At 39.2% G+C, this 20596-nt stretch overlaps 1 pseudogene; it reads left to right on the forward strand.

The window, feature by feature from the left end:
* The first annotated feature begins 6249 nt into the window (after positions 1-6249).
* LOC143232642 (histone H3-like) overlaps positions 6250-20596 on the forward strand; it is an 81631-nt pseudogene continuing 67284 nt past the window's right edge.

The raw sequence follows: 20596 nt of genomic DNA on the forward strand, positions 1-20596 counted from the left end.
GAATCTGTGAAGACAATTCATACAAAATAGAAATCCAGCACTAAAGACCTGTATAAACACTGAGAGTTTCGAGATCTAAAACAAGACAGTTGAAACAACATTTGTTCCCAACTAAACTAGAAAACTGTTTTAAAGCTATTCTGAACATACCTAAAACGATTCATAAACACTGGAAAACCAAACAAGGAATACCTGCCACTAAAAACTCCCAACAAACCGGCACATATTAACTCTTGAAAAGGAGGAGGTATTCAAAGAACATTTTCAAAGACGTTTAAAATACACCACGAAGGAGACATGAATACATTTGAATAGAAAAATCAGCTTTATATGATTAAACAAAAATTATGTATACACCGAAATTCCCAGTAAATACAAAAATTATATCAACAAAGTTTGATTGTACAGAATATCGAATTGTATAATACCTCCCCAAAACCATAACAGAAATGGAAGTTTAAACTAGTTTAACAAAAATCATAACAGAAATGAAAGAAGTTTAACAGAAATGGAAGTTTAACAAAACCATAACATAACACATAACGGAGAGTTTATATGAACAGTTTATCATAACAGAAATGGAAGTTTAAATTTGGAAAAAAGAAGGCACTGAGATTATATGAACATTTATCATTGATTTCTGGATATATCCAAGTTTTTAGACGCATGCAAGAGTCTTTGTTCCGTAAGAAGAAAAGCCAGTAAATAAACCAAACAGTTACTAACTGATTAGTCTAACCATGTGTATCAGAAAAATTCTCAAAAGAATAATTAGTGATAGATTTTTAAATAACTTCTAAATTACCCGAGATTCACAATGCACTTTGAAACCTGCTGCAGACTGGTCACACAGACCACACGTTGGTGCATAAGTCCTAGACAAAAGAAAATAGTTGGTTAAAACTGTAACCAATCTGTAGCGAAGTTAGAACATCTTTTTCTTCTAATAAAAAGACATCTAAAGTACAATAGATTGTTGTATCTGAAGAAGCTTGTTTTCACGTTAGTCGTTCCAAGTCCACTGCCAACAGGCGACGAGCAGATCTTTGAATGCAGGACCACAGTCTTGTGTATGGAACAGGAACAGCAGTGATAGCACCAGTCTTTGCTGTGATGTAAGCGAGCTTCTTCCCTCGAATATCGTTGCATGCAATACAAATGAACAAGATAGAAGTAAATGTTAAAGAGAACTTTTCGAGCATGTATAAATAGTACAACTTGAGCATTGCTTAACTCCTAGTAATTCAAGGCAAGAAAAATGGCGTACACTTTGGCAGTTTACACAGAAACTGTAGAGGGAATTCTGTGTGCAACCATAACAGAGCCCACAGTCACCTGATTTTGAACCATCTGTATAAACAGGAATGGAAGGATGTTTCGAAAGATCTTTAGCAAATAAAAGATGATACTTTCAATTGCGTTTTTCAGATGACCGAAAGAAAAGTCACATTTGTGGATGGTAATAATCCATGGTGGGGTGACATGACCAGAAGATACTGTGGTGTCATCCAAAGAAGGCCCATTTCATCCAAATGTATCCGGATACCCAGGCTAAAAGGAACGATAGCAGTTCGTCTGTTCTGAAAACATAACGTCGGGTTGGATTCTGTGGTAAGGGTCAACGTTTTGAAGCATATAGCAAAGCCAGGTGCTAATGGCATCAGTCAAGAAGTGGTTTATGAGACTCTGTGTACTAACGCTTTACTAAGGAGGTGCTGAAAGCCCTGTGATGATGACCTGGGTATAGCATCTTCACAACCGAGGCCATAGAGCTGTAGAGTATAGTCGAGCTTAAGCAAATGGAAGATGTTTATTACTCTTGTACATTTCACTCATAACTGCTTGATGTGTGGTATAAAGGTAAGCTTCCGTTAAAGATAAACTACAATAACTTTGTATCAGAGACCACAAGAACTACAAATTCTCAAAGTCAATGCTTGGGATTGGGGTGAATACCCTTATGGCAATAAAAGTGCATGAAAATGGTTTCAGAGAGAGAAAGAAGCTGAATCCTTTTCCTGGGGTTCTTTTCCGTCATTCGATAAACCTTTGAATGGAAAGAGGTGAATCACTGTGACTATGTCTTGTTAGCTGAGAAAGTGGAGGTTCAAGCAGAAGTGACAGACACTTGCTGAAAGTTTTCTGGGTTGCAGGTACTTCCTGGCTATCAGAAAGCAAGATCGAAATTGAAACAGAATTATACTGAAAACTAAACATCAAATTTTTTCCCCATATGACTTCAGAACTTGTAGTAGAAGAGATAGTGGTTGTGAATTTAATCCAAGATTTCTTCTGGCTTTGAAGTCTTACCTGCCAAACATGTGCACGGGACCACTGAGAAGCAATGCAATTAGAAAGTGTGGGATACATAAAAAGGTATTCTTGGCTCTTTTTTAGCTTTTTTGTACCATGGACAAGGACATGTCGAGGTATTAAAAATATATTGAGAAACTGCATGGATAATATAGTAAGACACTGCTACCACGTAGTGGTCTAATGATGGCTTACAAATGACTGCTGCATTAAATTTCATGAGAGAATTAAAACATGGTTAGATGGCTTGTTCCTGCTTCCTCCAGGGCAACTAAGTCATGTGGCGCTGACCATGGGCAATATCTCTCAAAATGATCAGTACCCAGTGGGTGGCTGTCAGCCTCCACGAAAACTGGGAAAATATTGAAGGGGAGCAGATTGAGAGATTAGTAGCAATAAAAGACTGACCAGGTGCATTACAATAAAGTATAAGAACCAGTACTGAAGACATAGGTTTTGACGTAAGAGCACTTTTTCAGAGACGTTATGTCCATTAAAGTAACCCAGGATTAAAAAGGGAGACAGCAACTGTTCAAGAACAGCATCAAGGTCTGATTGATTATAGGTCTTTCCGGGAGATAGATAGGGAGAACACACAGCAATTGTATGACCTGTACAAAGAACTGCTGATGGGTTAAGATAGGCACACAGAATGATAGATTTTACCAAAGTGCTGAATGATTCCTAAGTTAAAATGGAAACTTCGACAGTTTCACTGCATCAAAATGGCCGTTTTCATTTACATGGAAAAAAATTGGGTGGACACCTCTTCTGTTTTTAGTGATATCTCTTCTCTTTATTCTCTTTACTCAAAGTATGTTAGTCAACTTTCATGGTTCCTGTCCTTGGTTGAGTAAGCAGGTCTCTGTCATTAGAAGAAGATTCCAGCAACTAAAAGCATGATCGAATAATTAATCTGCATCTCGGAGGTGGAGAAGATGGGTCCGAGGAAATACCCGAATGCTGAAGTAAAAGGAAGTGGATTTGGAGATCTGATGAAAGGGTTGTTAGGGACAGAAATGAGCCTTGACGTTGATTCATGAACTGGCTGGATAATGAAAAGTAAAACTTTTCACATGGTTTGTGAAGGATTACTTTGAAGACACTCCCACTGTAGCAGTTGAATGAAGTGGAGCAGCATATGTTTGAGATGGAGTGATAGCCAGTGACTTTTGAGCCTTGTGTCAGCCATTTTCAAACATTGTATTTTTTGTTTTTCCAACCACCTAGGCCATGAACAAAAGTAAGATTGGTGAGAGCCACTAAAATTAACACAATGAGGGTTTATTTCACACTTACTGGCATCAAGGTCCTTGCTATGTCAATGAACACACCTCAAGGAACCACGACGAGATGTCTTTGAGTGACTAAACTGCTTAAATTGGAAACATCTGAGACAGTTTGGAATATTTGTTCACACTTGATGATGTAAAGGTCAAACTTAGTATATTGTTCGGTATCATTATCCTATATTTGCGAGTAAGGATACGTCTCACTGCACAACATTCTTGGGTGGTGAAATAAGCTAGGATCTCTGTGCAAATGTTCTTAAATCCCTCTCAATAAAAATGCTTCATGACGAATTCAAAGTAGCATAAGGAGTAAGACCAATGGGTATATCCCCAATAGTTATTAAATGCAGGAGGAGTTCACTGTATTTACAAGTGAATGTTTCCACCACTAAATCACAAGAAAAAAGCCTTTGATTGACTTTGGATAGCCACCCGAAGGGTCTCTTCTTTCTAAATGAAAAAGGGAGATATTTGTCTGATAAAGAATGTAATACCAGAAAATGAGGTACATGTGTTCAATAAGTTGAACATTGCTGCTCAGAATTTTGAAGATGTGGTCATTTACCAAAATTCTGATTTGAAGTATTTTTGATAAATTTGATTAGGAGTATTTGCATTAAAGAAAGAATGTCTCAGTGCCCACCATGGAGTCCAATGAGTAGATGCACTACACTGTCAAACATGTACACTGCAGCAATGTCAGAGTTTTGCGAGTGCTATATCCCAATACCAACATACGATAAAGTATCTACAACACCAGTTGAGAACATTCAACACTGGTACTTGGTCGATCCTAGCTGATTGACTCTGGGGGTAACACCCAAACGTGCCTGTCTTCAGGAATTGAAAACCAAAGTGGTGCATTGGGGTTGAACTCTTCAACTTTTCACTTGTCACCAAGCACAGAAACATGTGTGAGGATGTTTAGACCCTGCATGAGGTAAACTGGAAGGACGAAAACCTCTCAAGGAGGTTCCCTCGCACATACAGGAATCCACACCAACGGGAGGAAGAAACAATAAAAAAAGAAATCGTCTCGTCATTAAATAGTGAGGAACTAAAGAAGAAACAAAATGTATTAAGGAACTACTGTTATCTAATACGAATTTTCAAATCAGTGTTAACAACCGAGAACTCTAAAACCTAATTTAAAAAGGTATGGAGAATAATAGAAATATTTTAATTCACAAAATGTCTTTAACTAATTTCATAAGTATTTTCTTGCAAGTTACACTGAATAAAAATATAAACGCCCCATGTGAAATATTGTTCTCACACGAAGAGTATCACCCAAAGTTAGTGTATACTCCTACTTGTACAAAATGGACATTTCTCTTGATTAGTGTCCCAAATTTGAGTCTACCACTGCCTATGAGCATTTGCTCAGTGATGCGTTAATTTCACTGAGTGCATTGGTGTGGCATATCCAAACGCTGCTCATACAGAATGAGCAGTACTCCGACACTCCTTATACTTGGGAAAATAATAGGCCACCCCAAAATGTCAAATTTTGACAAAAGCAGCAATGCCTCAGATAACTCCAGTCATGTGGGAACGTACTATTAGCATGTTGGAAGCAGGAATGTCCACCAGAGTGGTCACTGTCCAACTGAATGTTCACTATCGGACGTTTGAGAGTTCGTTTTCAACAGACGAGCAGCACTACAAATCGACTTCATCCACGTCGACCACTTGTGACCACTCCAGCACAGGATCGCCACATCCGCCTTGTTCACATGGATGTGGTGATGTTATAGTGTGGGCAGGCATCGTGTATGGGCAAAGAACACAATTGCACTTCATTTAGGGAAACTTAAATGGGCAACGATATCGGGACGAGATCCTCAACCCTATTATAGTGCCGTTTGTCCGGCAGCATAATGTCACCTTCCAACATGACAACGCCCGACCACATGTTGCCAGGATCTGCACAGAGTTCCTTGAAACTGAGCACATTCCAATTTTGGACTGGCCTGCGTATTCGCCAGACGTGTCGCCCATAGAGCATCTTTGGGATGTTCTGGATCGACGTGTTCGCGACCGTGTTCCAGTTCCGGATAATGTGCGTCAGCTCCGTGTGGCACTCCAGCAAGAATGGAATAACATCCCACACGCCACCATAGACAACGTGGTGAACTCCATGGGAAAAAGATGTGTTGCTCTGACAGAAGCAAATGGTGGACACACAAGACACTGAACAGTGAATTTCTTCAGCCTGACTCCCACCTTGTTTGAAGGAGTGACAGTCCTGTTCATATGCCAATATCAAGATGTAATGGACAGTGATTTAAAGATTATTCAATAACAAAATGAATTGTGGTTGATTTCATATATTGCACGTCCTTAATGTTAATAAAAACTCATGACATGGGTCGTTTATATTTTTGTTCAGTGTACTTGCACGAAGAAAGATGAGGCCATGCAAGGAAGGCGAGACAGCCTAAATCTTCCAAAGATCCTCTTAAATGAGTAACTGATTAAATCAGTTTAAGTCAAACTCAACTAAACATAAAGGAAACATTTGTGTTAAAACTTCTTACATAGTGTAGCCACTAGTAAAAATATAAATAATTGTTGTTGTATTTTTGTCCATAAAAGCAAACTGCAAGAAAATGCACGGGCAAAAAGGTGACAAAAAAACAAACAACTGGCCACTAAAGCTGCTCGCAAAAGTTCTCCATCTACAGGTGTAAAGAAATCTCAACGTTACAGGCCTGGAGCTGTAGCTCTACGTGAAATCCATCAATACCAGAAGTCAACTAAGCTCCTTAGCCAAATACTACATTCCCAGAGACTAAAAGGAGGACTTCAAGACTAATCTGAGATTCCAGAGCTCTGCTGTCATGGTGTTTCAGGAGGCTAGTGTAGCATACTTGTATCCACCCAGACCTTCTTGAACTGTAGTTTGCATTGGCCTGCACGTTGCCACCTTTGCCTCGTCCGGAGAACTTTCCTTCGCTTTTTCTCAGAAACTAACAATACGAGTTGAATAGAGTGTACCCACCTTTTCGCGAAACCAACCATAGATATTTAGCTCCAATAGACGGCGTGAAGTGTATCTCTGGTCTCAGATACGAAGAAATCCGAGTTGTTTTATCTACAAATTTACCTCGCGAAAAACATAGTTCCGATACCCGTGGTGAGCAGATCACAAATATCCCGTTGTGTTGCTTTGAACTTAATTCCAAAAAAATCAACCATTCGATAACTCATTGCACATAAAAATAAACGTTAATTTTATGTGTTTATTCATGGAGAAGCCTTATTGTTTACAAGTTAACTTAAAGTGACTAACTTGGACTAATTTATGATACCTATATATTGTAATAATAGTCATTTGCAATTAAAAAGCTGCAATAGCCTTTTCTGTCTGTGGTGGATTTAAACTTTATTGTATGTTATTTTGTTATAATAATAAAGTTACCTTTCATATATGATTATAAAGTTAAAACAATGAACAGTATATGAGGGAAAACCTTGCTAATTTATCATATAAGTCACATTTCGGAAAAAAGAAGTATTATGCTCAATAAATACATAGACGCAGTGAAAGATAGACTTTAAAAAGTGTAAACATATTCTCTATATTAAAGTATTTGTTGATATATTCGAAATGCAGTAAACGTTAGGAAAACCTTAAAACTTTTAATGTGAAACATGAAATTATAAACATTAAGAACTTTAACCTCATGCCAGGACTTTCATTTTAATACATATTACCTATAATTGTTCAATTAATTATTCAAATAAGTAATGTTTAATGATAACTGTTGGATGATTTTATTGCATTTTGTCATACTATATTTTAAGATTGAACAATTATTATCAGTTACGAAACAGTTTATTTTACACTGAACAAGTGTTAAACTCGCAGGCTGAGGGTCGCGGGTTCAACGCAAACGAACCTGGCAGGGGTTTAGTTTAGAGAGAGAGAGAAGTCTGAAGAATTCTCTATCCAACAGGGGTGGTCAGGAACGTTGTGGCTCCTCTTCGTCCTTTTTGTTTGTTATTAACATGGTAGTCGTTTTGATTTTAAAGATCTTTAGGGGATACCCCTAAGGCAAATCAGGAGCGCTCAGAAACTGTTGTTTCTCTTCAGCCCCACACGTGTACGTTGGTTAGACATAACTTATGAGAATATATTTAGTCGGGAAATTGGTACTGCTGAACAAAAAATGAATGCAATATTGGTAGTTACCTTGGTTGTTTTCTGGTGGTGATCTTGTCCTCTTCGTCCCCTCACATGGAAGATTATTTAATTTTTGTTGGAAATTTGTCTGTATTTTACATTTTAAGATGATGAATTGTGGTGGGGCATTATAAAATTGACTGATGAGAAAAAGTGGAGCGAAACAAAATTCGAGGATTGTTATTTAGTTGTCAGTGTGTGGTTTGAGTTTGTGGAGACAGTTTCGCTGGTGTGTGTGTGTTTTCTTGTAGCAAAGCCACATTGGGCTATCTGCTGAGCCCACCGAGGGGAATAGAACCCCTGATTTTAGCGTTCTAAATCCGTAGACATACCGCTGTACTAGCGGGGGGCGTTTCGCTGGTCAACGAGAAGCTAAGCAATAGGGCCGCGCTAAGATTATGTAGTGTTAATAACAGTGGTAGTTTTTGTTTTGGGAGCTGTTTGGACGGATTTTGTTTATTATTCGTACATTTTTGCAAATAACTCGTATCGATCACAGCTCGTGCTAGTCAAGTTTAGACGCGGAAGGTTTTAGAGGTATACTGTCCTGCGTTTTGTTTTCACCGGTTAGTTGGCGAGTTAATATGTATAGTTGTGGAGATATTAATATTATACCTTTCTTCTATTGGAACTTATGGATCATATTAAAATAGGTCGTAAAATTTCTGTTTACTTTACGATTGAAAAACCAGTTTTACCGTGTGATGTAAATACGGCGCTACATAAGGATACAGGAGAGGGTTCATTTCAATGTCTCCAGCCATTTGTTGTACGTTCTTACCTGGTAACTTTTTCAACAAAGCGTTAGAGTTTGGGCGGATTTACGGTGAAAGAAAAACGTTATTCATTTACATCAATTGGTAGGAACACAAAATGGATACATCTAAGGCATATTCCTCAGGAAGTGCCGTAATGTAAATTACGCCTTGATAGAGTATGGTAAAGGTACTCGCCATAGTACGTGATACGTTCTCATGAACGAAAATTTGTACTGGAAGTTAGGTAGGTTTAAGCCGGTTCCGAAACTCAAAGGAACTTGGCAGGGGTTTAGAGAGAGAAGTCTGAAGAATTCTTTCCCCAACAGGGGTGGTGAGGAACGTTGTGGTTCCTCTTCGTCCCCTAACGTGAAAGATTATTTAACTTTGATTGGGAATTTACCTGTATTTTACTTTGACTTGTTTTAGGTGATGAAGTGCAGTGAGTCATTACAAACATGACTGGTGAAAAAGGGGGAGCGAGACAAGGGCGGCATAAGAGAAGTAAACCAGGCCAGAGCCCTAAGTCTGAAAAGCCGATGAAATATCAACATACGACGACCCGATTCACGGCTAGGCAAAAATATTTGCCTTGGCTAGGATCTAAAGATCCGATGCCTGAGATTTGAATGTGGGAGGGGGAACGAAAGTGTCACGATAAAACCCACTTTCACAGGACATGCGCCGAAAGTTTTACCTGTCCTGTGCCCAGATCAGAAAGAGAAATACATATAAACATGAATTAACATTATCTGTGATTATGTATATTGTTGAGTGATTTGTGATTGTTGAAATATGTTATATGGTGAAATCTATTTTGTAGGTTCACTGGCTAGTTTACATAATGATTCAGTTAGTTGGTTTATGTGTTCTGCTTTTAAATAATATTTGTATTATATTTCTGTGAGCCTGTTTCTAAGGGTGGGTGGGTTACTAGTTTTGTGTACATGGTTGCCAGGTGTGTGTGATGGTAGTCGGTTTGCTGCTCTTAATATTTTATTTTATTGTATTTCGATCTTCTGTGGTGTGTTGTTAGACATATTATATGTGGCTTGACCTTGACATAGGTATTTTATTAACGAACGGATGTAAGCCTTGTATATTTGGATGATAGTCTCTGGTGAGTAATTTGATTGTTTGCTAGATATGGTCATCAAATGTGAAATGCGTTTTTTGATGGATGAGTGTATGTTGTTAACATGTTTTTTCAATGTTAATCTGGAGTCGAAAGTGATGCCAAGAAATGTGATGTGCTTCCTTATGTTGATAGGTGTATTGCCGTGTGAGATGTTTACTTTTTCTAGAATTTTTCTTTGTCTTTTTAATTTCCTATAAAAAGTGATTGCTTGCGTTTTTGTTGGATTTAAAACTACTCTCCACTTGTGCTCTAGCTCGAGACAGTATTTAGTGTTTCCTGAACGTGTGACATGGCCATTAGTGGATTTCTAGAAATACTCCAGATAGCAATATCGTTTGCGTATTCTAATTCTGTTTTGTTGTTAGCATGTTCAGTTGAGCGGGGTAGATAAGAATCTATTAAAGGGTTGAATGTAAGCCAATCTGTTTTGGTGTACGTGAACACTGAGGGAGTCACGTACCTCGCAGCAGGGTGGCGCAGGTGAAACATGCAGGAAATGGGGAAATGATCACTGGTGATTTCATCATGTACATGTTGGGCATTCTTTTTACTGTGCCCTTGGGAGCTATGATGAAATCGAGTACGTCGTATCAGCCGTTAGCGGCTGAATAGTATGGAGGTTTATGGTCGTTTGTCAGGTGCATGTTGTTTATAGAAAGCAAGTTTTTTATAATTGACCATCTTTGTGTGTTTCTGTTTCCTTTTAATTCTGTGTGTGGGGAATTGAAATATCCGATGATAATTGGTTTCGGAATACGATTAACACATTTCTGTAAAAAGTTAATGTCAATATCTTTAGTGGGTGAACAATATATGGCTAGAATTGGAATTGTTAGCCGGTTGTTAAAGTCTATATTACAAGAAATGATTTCATTTATGCTTGATTTAAAAGATTCTTCTTTAGAGATAAAGTGTGATATTTCCATATTAAAATAAGCTGTTATGCCTTTTCTATTTTTAGAGTAAGGTATACTGTATGTAATAAATCCGGGGATTGTGGTGTTTTGTTTCTCTGTGCAAAGTGTTTCCGAGATTATGATGATGTTGACATTTATATGTTTATATATGTTGTAAATTTCTATCCTTTTATCTTTGTGGTTTTTATAGCAGTTGATGTATAGAATTTTAATGTGTTGAATCATTGTGTTGTGCTACTTCCCTTGCATAAATTTTGAGTGATAAATTATGTGGTTTGAGAATGGGAAGGTGAAAGTAATGTTTGGCAAGGCTGCAGAGAGCCTTGAGTGACTCGTGTTTTGACACGAAAGTGGAGAATTCACCTAATTCGATTAACATGGCTAGTAAGTTTGCAGTGCATTCCGTGAGGTTGAAGGTTTGTGTCATCACAGTGCGTGTGGCTTCGGCGTATGTGCGTGTTGTTTGTGGTTGAGTGGTTGTGTTAGTCGTCTATAAAACTGTTGGAGTTTCTAGTAGTGGTTGTTTTGTGGTTTAAGTTTTTCAGTGAGTGTTGAGAGTCTGTGTGTTGATGTTCATGGTTTTAAATATGATTCTGTTTTTTTGTGTTTTTTTAAGGGCAGCCTTTGTAACTGGCCACATGTGGACTTTAACAGTTTGCGTATATAACTTGGTTGTGCTCGTTGGAGCAATGAGCGACCTCGTGAGGTCCGCTACTTCTCACACATCTGTCTTTAGCCATACAATTAACTTTAGTGTGTCCCTACATTTGGCCTTTGTAACATTGGTTTCTGATGTGGTTTCTCCGGTTCGGTCGTGTTGTTACTTTAAGAATAAGAAGCAACCGTCTTTTAGTTATTTATTTTGATCGTTTTTAGTGTTCACGGTTACTTTGAGAAGTGGAGTTGTTGTTTCGTTCTAAATGATATTTGTTCTGTTTGTTTTTGTATGTCGTAACCTTGTGTTTTGAGTTCCTCCGTGATTTCATTGTCTTCGATATCAAAATCGACATCTCTGATAACTGCTGTTAGTTGAATGGTGTTGTTTATGGGTGTATGTGCCAAAATGTGAGCGAAGTCGTGTGGGTTGTGTACATTTAATTTAGGAAGTTGTCTGATATCCTAAAATTAAATACTTGGGAAATATAACCTCAGTTGGTTAACAATCTGAGGAATGCGTATTGTGTTCTGTATTCCTTCAATAAAGAGATTTCGGATTCTGTATTAAGGATCAGTGTGTGTTTGAAATCGTGAGGGTTTTGTTGGTGTCAGTGATTTTGTTAATTTCGTGTTTCTTAGAGCTACTAGAGTTATTCAAAACCTTACTTACCACAGCCTTTTTTTTTTGTCTTCGTTTCTCCGGGGATGGTTCTCCTTCGTTAGGTCCTGGCTGGTTGTTTGTTCAGGTGCAGAGTCCGAATTTTTGCTGTCTGAGCCGTTTATGGAGGAGCTTAAAATTTCTGAGGCTGGTCCTTCGGTCGCTTTGTTCAGCATTTCGATGATTTCTTCACGCTTCTCTAGTGGATCTTATCACAACCTTGTTCTTGGATCTGCTCTTCATAGTTTTACTAGTCCTTATAAGGACTTATGAGTTGCCTTTTTTAGTACAACTAAAATTCATATAAACTCAAATAAACACTCATTCGCTATACTATACTCGCTGCTATTCACTGTACGTCCTCTTTCCTCGACATCCAACTTTCAAAGCCGGTTCCTAATTTCATCAACATAGGCCAGTTTCGGGCTATGGTGAATTATTTAGGGATGATGAAATTATGTGGTCGGTGTAAAGTGTCTGGCCACCTGTCTATCAATTGTACCACACCAACATGCGGCCTTAGTGGTTTAGCGGAGCATATATGGTATGGAGAGTCATAAGGTTTATCGTACGTGCGGTGCCCCCCACCCACATAGAACATGTATTCAAAGTTATGCTTCCAATGCTCAGAATCAATCTCTAATTCAAGAAGAATGTTATGTGAACAACTACATATGTAGTGATGTTTTAACATAGTAAACCAAATTTCCGAGCGGGTTCAGGAAGTTGAAACTTCCGATGTTGACCTTGAGAGATACAAGGTTCCAGTGAACGACCCTCCATCACAACAGGAACCCAGTTATGAAACGTCATTGATACTGTTGCCACAGAGAGGGTTAACAATGATATCATTGTAAGTTTGTTACTCCGGAAATATCCGGGAAGTCGAGGTCCTTAGAACGGAAAGACATCGGGATTGGAACGAAACCTACGTTTATTTGATACCTCGAACGAGGGACCATCACAAAATAATCAACGCAGTAAGAGTGTAACAAAGCAAAGTAAAAAAAGTTAAATGAATGTCATTATGCTTTCCCTGGTTAAATTTCACATACCACAGATGTTTCTGAAAGTAGTTGTTTTGAATGCTCAGGATTTTCTGAAGGTAAGTGAACATTTTGTTATGGACTTCGTTGAGAGAGAGAAAAATGGACCTTATTCTATTACAGAAAACTAATTACACCACCATAGGTGATATTTTGGATTTTAACAAGAGATTTAATACCAAATCTGTTTGAAGTCTTGCACAAGAGTGGGGATATTTTTTTCACCCTGAATATAAGGGTAGGTTTACTTCCTCCGGACATAATGAGTCAGGACGAATTGCCATAGTTGATTTAACTTGTATTGGCCATCAGTTTCATATTGTTAACTCCTATGCACCTACACCAGCGTATCGTACATCAGCTCTTCTCGGGTTCTGAAATATGGTCTGTTATCCCACACGACGTGATTTTAGGAGAGGATTTTAATTGTGTTCTGGAGGTGATTGATAAAGTGAGTGGTACGGGAAAGAGCAACAGTAGTGTCACCAAATTAAAACTGTGTAACAGCTTCTGTTTACAGGATATCTGGAGGAACAATTATCACCAGGAACCTCGGGTTAGCTTCTGGAGTCATTCAGGAATAGTAGTTATGAATGACGGCTTTTAGGTTTCGGACACGATTATTCAGAACTGTCAGTACGTTCGTTTACATGAATTGGGTTACTCAAACAACTATGTTACGGATCATTACTCGCTCATTCTTCTTTTATACAAGTTAATCAGGAAAGAAGATGTTTGAGTATTTGGAGATTTTACAACAAACTTTGGTTAACGAAATTACCCACGAATTAATGAAACTCGTAAAAGACAATGATTTCGACAATAATTCGTGGGGCTACATAAAAGTAATGATCGTTATTAAAGACTAGGTTTCTCGCATCTCACTTGTCTGGAGAGAGGAAAAGTACTATCCGCCACTTAGATAGTGCTATTAATAGAATGCCAGGAAGTAACATGGATTTTTTTTGGAATCTATTAATTCTCTATAGGCCCAATTATATTTTTCATATGATGAACGATTGGATTCTATTAGATTATATGCTTTAAACAAAAAATTGGAAGCTAAAAAGACCTTTTATGGGGGTTTTATCACAAATAACGTGACAGGAGAAATGCAAACTGTATTAACCCTGTAAAAAATGAGCTAGGTAACGCTGTGCACAGAAATAGTGAATTCATCAGTTTTTCATAAATATTTCCCGAGTACGTATACAGAAAATGGACAGGACTCTACCACATAAGAAAATATAACGACTTCTCTTCCAAATCACACAGATCTATTAGAGAAAACTAGTAATCTCTTAAAAGAAGCAGCAACTTTGTTGGGCTTACAGAAGTCATCACGACCTGATGGTCTAACAGTTGAATTTTATAGATAATTTTGACCGATATTAGGAAAAACTTTGTTAAAATGTTAAACGTATCCATAGCAAATAAATTTCCATCAATTTTTGGGCAAGGAATTTTTGGAACGTTTCGGAACGTTTGTTCCGAAAATCAAAGAAGAAAAGAATTACTCGATGTCCAAGCGAAGCACTATCAAGCTCGGACCAACTCGGTCTCCTCCAGGAAGAACGTTCTTCATTTAGTGAACCTGAACGAGACAACATGCCAATTTCTGACGTTAGTGATAATAGTTCATGCAATTCCCAGCAAGACAACACTACCATCCTAGAAGCAGCCGAATTTCCCGAACTACCGTGCAACTCTATATCTCACAATACCTCGACCCCGCCAAGAATGCTACAGATCCCTCTGCCAATCCGCAAACTCAACCAATGTTACCACCAGCCGTCATTATAGAGGGCATCCCCCCCACAGCAAGAATTCCCGAAATCGCCAGTGAACTTAAAAAATTATTACCCCACGTTATTTTCAAAGAACTAAGGCGTCTCCCCATGGGAGGTGTTATTATCAAATGTGCTCATCCCCACAGCTATGGAACAATTCTCAAACCGTGGCGAAGTAATGCCTTTAACGGTGCAAGCATATCAACTCGCGTCCCAGCAAACCAGCTGCCAGGCAAAGAAATTGTCATCCGGAGTGTCCCGTTCGACACTACCTTAGAGGAAATTAAGGAAGAACTCGAAACAAAGGGATCGCAATCCACAAAATCAACCGTATCAAGTCACCCAAAACTGGCCTACCCACACCATTAGTAAACATCAACATCCCCAATGTAAAACTGCTGAAAAAATACTGTCATCAGGTGTCATCTTGTACTACAACCATCACCAAGTAGAAAAAGTGAGAAACAGTACCCCAAGAGTCATCCAGTGCTTCAAATGCCAACGATTTGGGCACACCGCGTCAGCATGCAGATCACTAGTCCGCTGTGTCAGATGCAGCGGCTCACATCAAGTTTCCGCATGCCTCTACGAAAGAGAGGCCACCCAATGCGCTAATTGTAAAGGACCTCATGCCTTATCGTATCGTGGTTGTCCCACATTTCAAGCTGCCCTTCATACACAACAACTGTCACGTGCCACACCACAAATCTGCACCAACTCCATGAAATCCATCCGATTTGCCTCACCATTAGTTCCTGATCTCAATGACAATCTACCTTCCAAGAAAGGTCCAACTCTTGTACACGTACCGAACCTCATAACTAATAAAACCTATGCGGAGGCAACTAATGGAAATGACAGTAATAATCAAAGTTCTATTGTAAAACAGTTCTACGACACTATCCAAATAGTAGTGGTTTCATCACCGAAGTCTTGAACGAACTATATGAGGACAGATTCGATGCGGACACTGTAGCCCTTCGAGTCTGCAAGAGTGCCAATCAATACCTCGGTACTGATTCAGCCATAAACTCTGTTCGTCTTGGCATCCAACTCGAACGAGCTAAGAAAAGCGTAAGCAACAAGAAAAATCCTTCCTGGACGATGCGTTCTTCCTAATTTTTCCTTTACTTTCTTGCATTTAAAAGCCCTAGCGCGTAAGGCGTGCGACTCGTAATCCGAGGGTCGCGGGTTCGCGCCCGCGTCGCGCTAAACATGCTCGCCCTCCCAGCCGTGGGGGTGTATAATGTGACGGTCAATCCCACTATTCGTTGGTAAAGAGTAGCCCAAGAGTTGGCGGTGGGTGGTGATGACTAGCTGCCTTCCCTCTAGTCTTACACTGCTAAATTAGGGACGGCTAGCACAGATAGCCCTCGAGTAGCTTTGTGCGAAATTTCCAAACAAACAAACAAACAAACAAGCATTTAAAAGTATAAATGGTTAACTTAATCCATGTTAATATTCGTGGAGGTTTAAATCATAAAAGTATGAAATTTTCCAACAACTAACAAGAACTAAAACGGATATCCTATTTTTAAATGAAACCTTACTCAAAGATAAGACTAATTTTAGTATTCCTGGCTATGATATGAAATACCTACATCTTAACCATAATAACCGAGGTATTGCAATACTATACCTCAACTTTGGTAATTTTTTTCCCTAAACCTAATTATACTTCTGACAACGAACTTATCATATGCCAAATTCAAACCTCATCTAGTCCTATTACACTAATTGCTATATACGTCTTCCCCCTCCCCAAACAAAAACCGATATTACCACACAACAGATATACAATTCATTTCCAAACTCGATTATCATTGGTGACCTCAACAGTAAACACACCGACATTAACTGCCAAACAACCGTAACGGAACCATTTTACATCAATTCATTGTCACCTTAAACAATAATCAAGCCACCCACATGCAGAATAATGGCAACGAAGATATCCTTGATTTAGTAATAGCCCCCAGTAGACAGTCTCTACACTTAACCAATTTCTAAGTTCTTATCGACATCGGTAGTGACCACTACCCAATCTACATACAAATTTTCCGAACCTCCCACCGAAAACAAACACCCGACCACCTCTGCCCGATTACTTTCATGTTGACTGAACCCAATTTAACAACCATATCGAAAAGATACCTCTAGTTAAGACAGTCGCCACGTGCGAAGCGGACATAGATGAGTATGCAACCCAAATCGCCAATGCCATTAAACAAGCCATGCTAAATACCATACCTACTACGATTTTCAGTACCAACCCCAACTCTTGAAAAATTAACCCTGACTTACACAAAGCAATTATTCAAAGACGCCGACTACGGCGACAGTTCATATCTTCTCGCAATCCAGCCATAAAAAACCCAGATCAACAACACCAATAACAAAATCAAAGCCTTGATTAAAACACTCCAAACCCAGAATTGGAACAACTTATGTAATACATCATGTATAACAATATTTCAGCAACCTCCGATCCCGATAAAGCTAAACTATTTGATTAATATTTTACAAATAGCTTTGTCACCCCTAACATCTCATCCTTCGACCAATCTCTCAATCTCCGAACTACCCAAACCGTGAAATCAAACCCAGCTATGTTCTCCCCCCGATTTCCCATTAACCTTAAGCTAAACTATCACCCCAACTCTTACTACACTCGACCCATAACACTGACCGAAATCAAACTTATACTTAAAAAAATTAAAAACAAAGCCCCTGTACCTGACCGCATTAGTAACCAAGTTCTTAAAAACCTGTCCGATACTAACCTTTCTCATCTGGTTTCAATCTTCAATCTATCTCTGTTCTCAGGACACTATCCAAACCTATGGAAATCTGCTTTAATTAAAGTCATACCGAAAAAAGATAAAGATCTTTCGATTCCGAATAATTACCGACCGATCAGTCTCCTTAACACTCTAGGAAAACTTATGGAAAAATTTATCACCAATAGAATCAATTGCTACCTCGAGACAAACAACCTAATCAGCGAAAACAAAAACTCTGGTAGGAAAAACAGGCAAACCACTGACCACCTCGCACGTCTCACAGAATCAGTATTCAAAGGATTTAACAGGAAACAAATAACTCGCTACCTTCCTAGATGTGCAAAAAAGCATTTGACTCTGTCTGGCATGATGGCCTTCGCCTGACAATCTTAACCATCCGCATCCCTCTTATCTTAGTCCGCTGGATATCCAGCTTCCTCACCAATCTTAAAGCAAGTATTAAGATAAACAACTCCATCTCACACCTATTCAGTTTTAACGCAGGCGTTCCCCAAGGTTCTGTACTCAGTCCAATACTATACAATATATATGTTAATGACATACCTTTTCTCTCACTAAACTCAACCCTCATCTCACAATATGCAAAAGATATCGCTATTTGGAGCACCTCATGCAATCCCCATACTGCAGCCTCACGGGTTCAAGCAACCCTGTATACAGTATCCCAATGGTGTAATAAATAGCGTGTAATCTTAAACCCCTCAAAATCGCAAGCTATAGCCTTCCATAGAAATGTTAACAAGTATAGGAAAAAATGAAAAAACATTAAACTCAACCTCAATAATACTGACATTCTTTCTACAAAAGCTATAACTTTTCTAGTTCTTACCCTAACTCACAACATTTTCTGAACCCCACACTTTCAGAAAACCGCCAAACGAGCAAGTAAAAGAATCTTTTTTTCTTAAACGTATCAGTGGACCCAACAAAGGATTTCCCCCCAAAACCATTATCACTATATTTAAAGCATTTATTAGATCCTTGTTCGAATATGGTAATCCAACCACATGTAACATGACTGAAAGACAATATACATTACTACAAAACGTGCAAAACCGCGTCATTAAAATTGCTTACCGTCTCCCCAACTACACTCCTTCAAGCTACCTCAATTCCCTAACGCAACTATCACCAATTAAGGACCGATTCACCAAACTCTCCAAACGCTATTATACCAAAGCTTATGATGGAAACCTCCAAACACGTCAGTTATTTCAAATAGCAGATACACCTCATACCTGGACGAAGTACACTTCACCTTTAAATTGGACTATTTAACCATAGTGACCAACACTAACCAGTGATGATAGAACATATTATATAGTGTATACATGCCATTTATACTTTTTACATTCCAGGTTGGGCACTGGGTGGGTATTTTTTTTTCGGCGCCCACCCAGTGAAAGTGGTTTTCTCCGGGTACTCCGGTTTCCCTCACATCAAATATTTTGCCATTGGATTAATAGATCCCAGGCACCCTGGCCCTGAAAGGATCTTCTATCTCTACTCCCTTCTCTATCCACCCCCCCTCTATTCCCTTTCTCTCCAAACACTAGTCTCTCTATAACGCTATCCCTTTAAATCTCTCTCACTCTCTATATCTATCTACCTATCTCTCTCTCTCTCCCTCTCCCACTGCTCGTGTCTCTCTCTACGTTACTGGTCCGAAGAAGAATGTACGACCCGCTATAGCATTGGTCTCCCTACTCGTGATCAAACTTTCCGACCAAAGCCTACCAGTCCAGCTCTCCCGCTCCTCAACCCTCAACTACCATATATCATAGTTACATCCTGACACACAACAGTCAAATTGGTCTCCCTTTCTACATGACACGTCCAACCTAACTCGCGTGTTGGGATGAAGAGAAACAAAAGTTTCTGAGCGCCCTTGGTTTGCCTTAGGGGTCTTTCTAAGGTCTTTAAATCCCAAATTACTGCTAATTCTAAATAAATAAATATTCCCCAGTTATTTGGGAGCCCAGTTTTAAAACCGAGCTAGTCAGACGTATTTTTTCTCCTCTTTCTACACCAGAATGACGTTCTCATTGCCTGGTCCTACTGTGCCGATCTCGCCAAAGGTCCCGCAGGTAATCGTCGACGGCCTGCAACCCCACCTCTCGCCTCTCCAAATCGCCACGTTCATCACGCAGACTAAGCCTGGCGCCTCCCTAGACCCTTCCAGAACGCGAATTCTTCGCCGAGTGGGAATTCTCCTCCAACCATCAACGCCTGCTGATCTATTCTATTTCTGCGAACCTTTGAATTCAAAGTATAATAAATGTTCACCTACCAAGAGCCCTACAAACCTTTTCACTGTCTTCCTGAAAGGAATTCACCATTCAATCCAACCAAGTGAAATTAAACAAGCCATTGAGAACCAAAGACAATACGAGATCTACGCCCGTGTACCAGATATTCTCGAAAACCACAAAGCAAGATATCGACTACATGAAAATTGTTACCACCACTAAACAATATGCCGACACTATCCTGCGTAATGGGTGCTATTAGCACAGTATTCCATTTTAGTGCTGAACGTCCCCATCGTCGCTCAGTTAATCCAAGACTACCCAAGAAACCAGAACCTGTTTTGCCGCCCAAAGTTTCACCTAAACTACGCTTCCACCCCAACAGCCTATTGTCAGTTCATTTCCTGTACTACCGCCTTCCCATTCAACCCAAATCTCCACCAATAAGATTCATAACTGCTACCAGATAACCGATGATATCTCCTCTGTCCAAGCAACAAACAGGCCAGTATCTCAAGCTCACCCAGACGTTATATAGTCCACTGCGTCCGAAAACGCTGTTCCAGACAAAATCTTCTCAAGTTACCTATGAGGACAAATCAACCACAACAGACAAGACCTCTACCATCTCGAAAGCTAGTCAAGCCAAAGTGTCCAGAAGACATAAATCTTCCCTAACAATAGAGGAATATCATGATAACCTACCTATACAAGTTCAGACACTTCATTCACCGCAACCATACCCATCGCAGACCGATGAATACGACCATGAAAATGACCCAGAATTC

The sequence above is a fragment of the Tachypleus tridentatus genome, chromosome 11 (genome assembly GCF_004210375.1).
Source record: "Tachypleus tridentatus isolate NWPU-2018 chromosome 11, ASM421037v1, whole genome shotgun sequence".
In the NCBI taxonomy this organism is placed as follows: domain Eukaryota; kingdom Metazoa; phylum Arthropoda; class Merostomata; order Xiphosura; family Limulidae; genus Tachypleus; species Tachypleus tridentatus.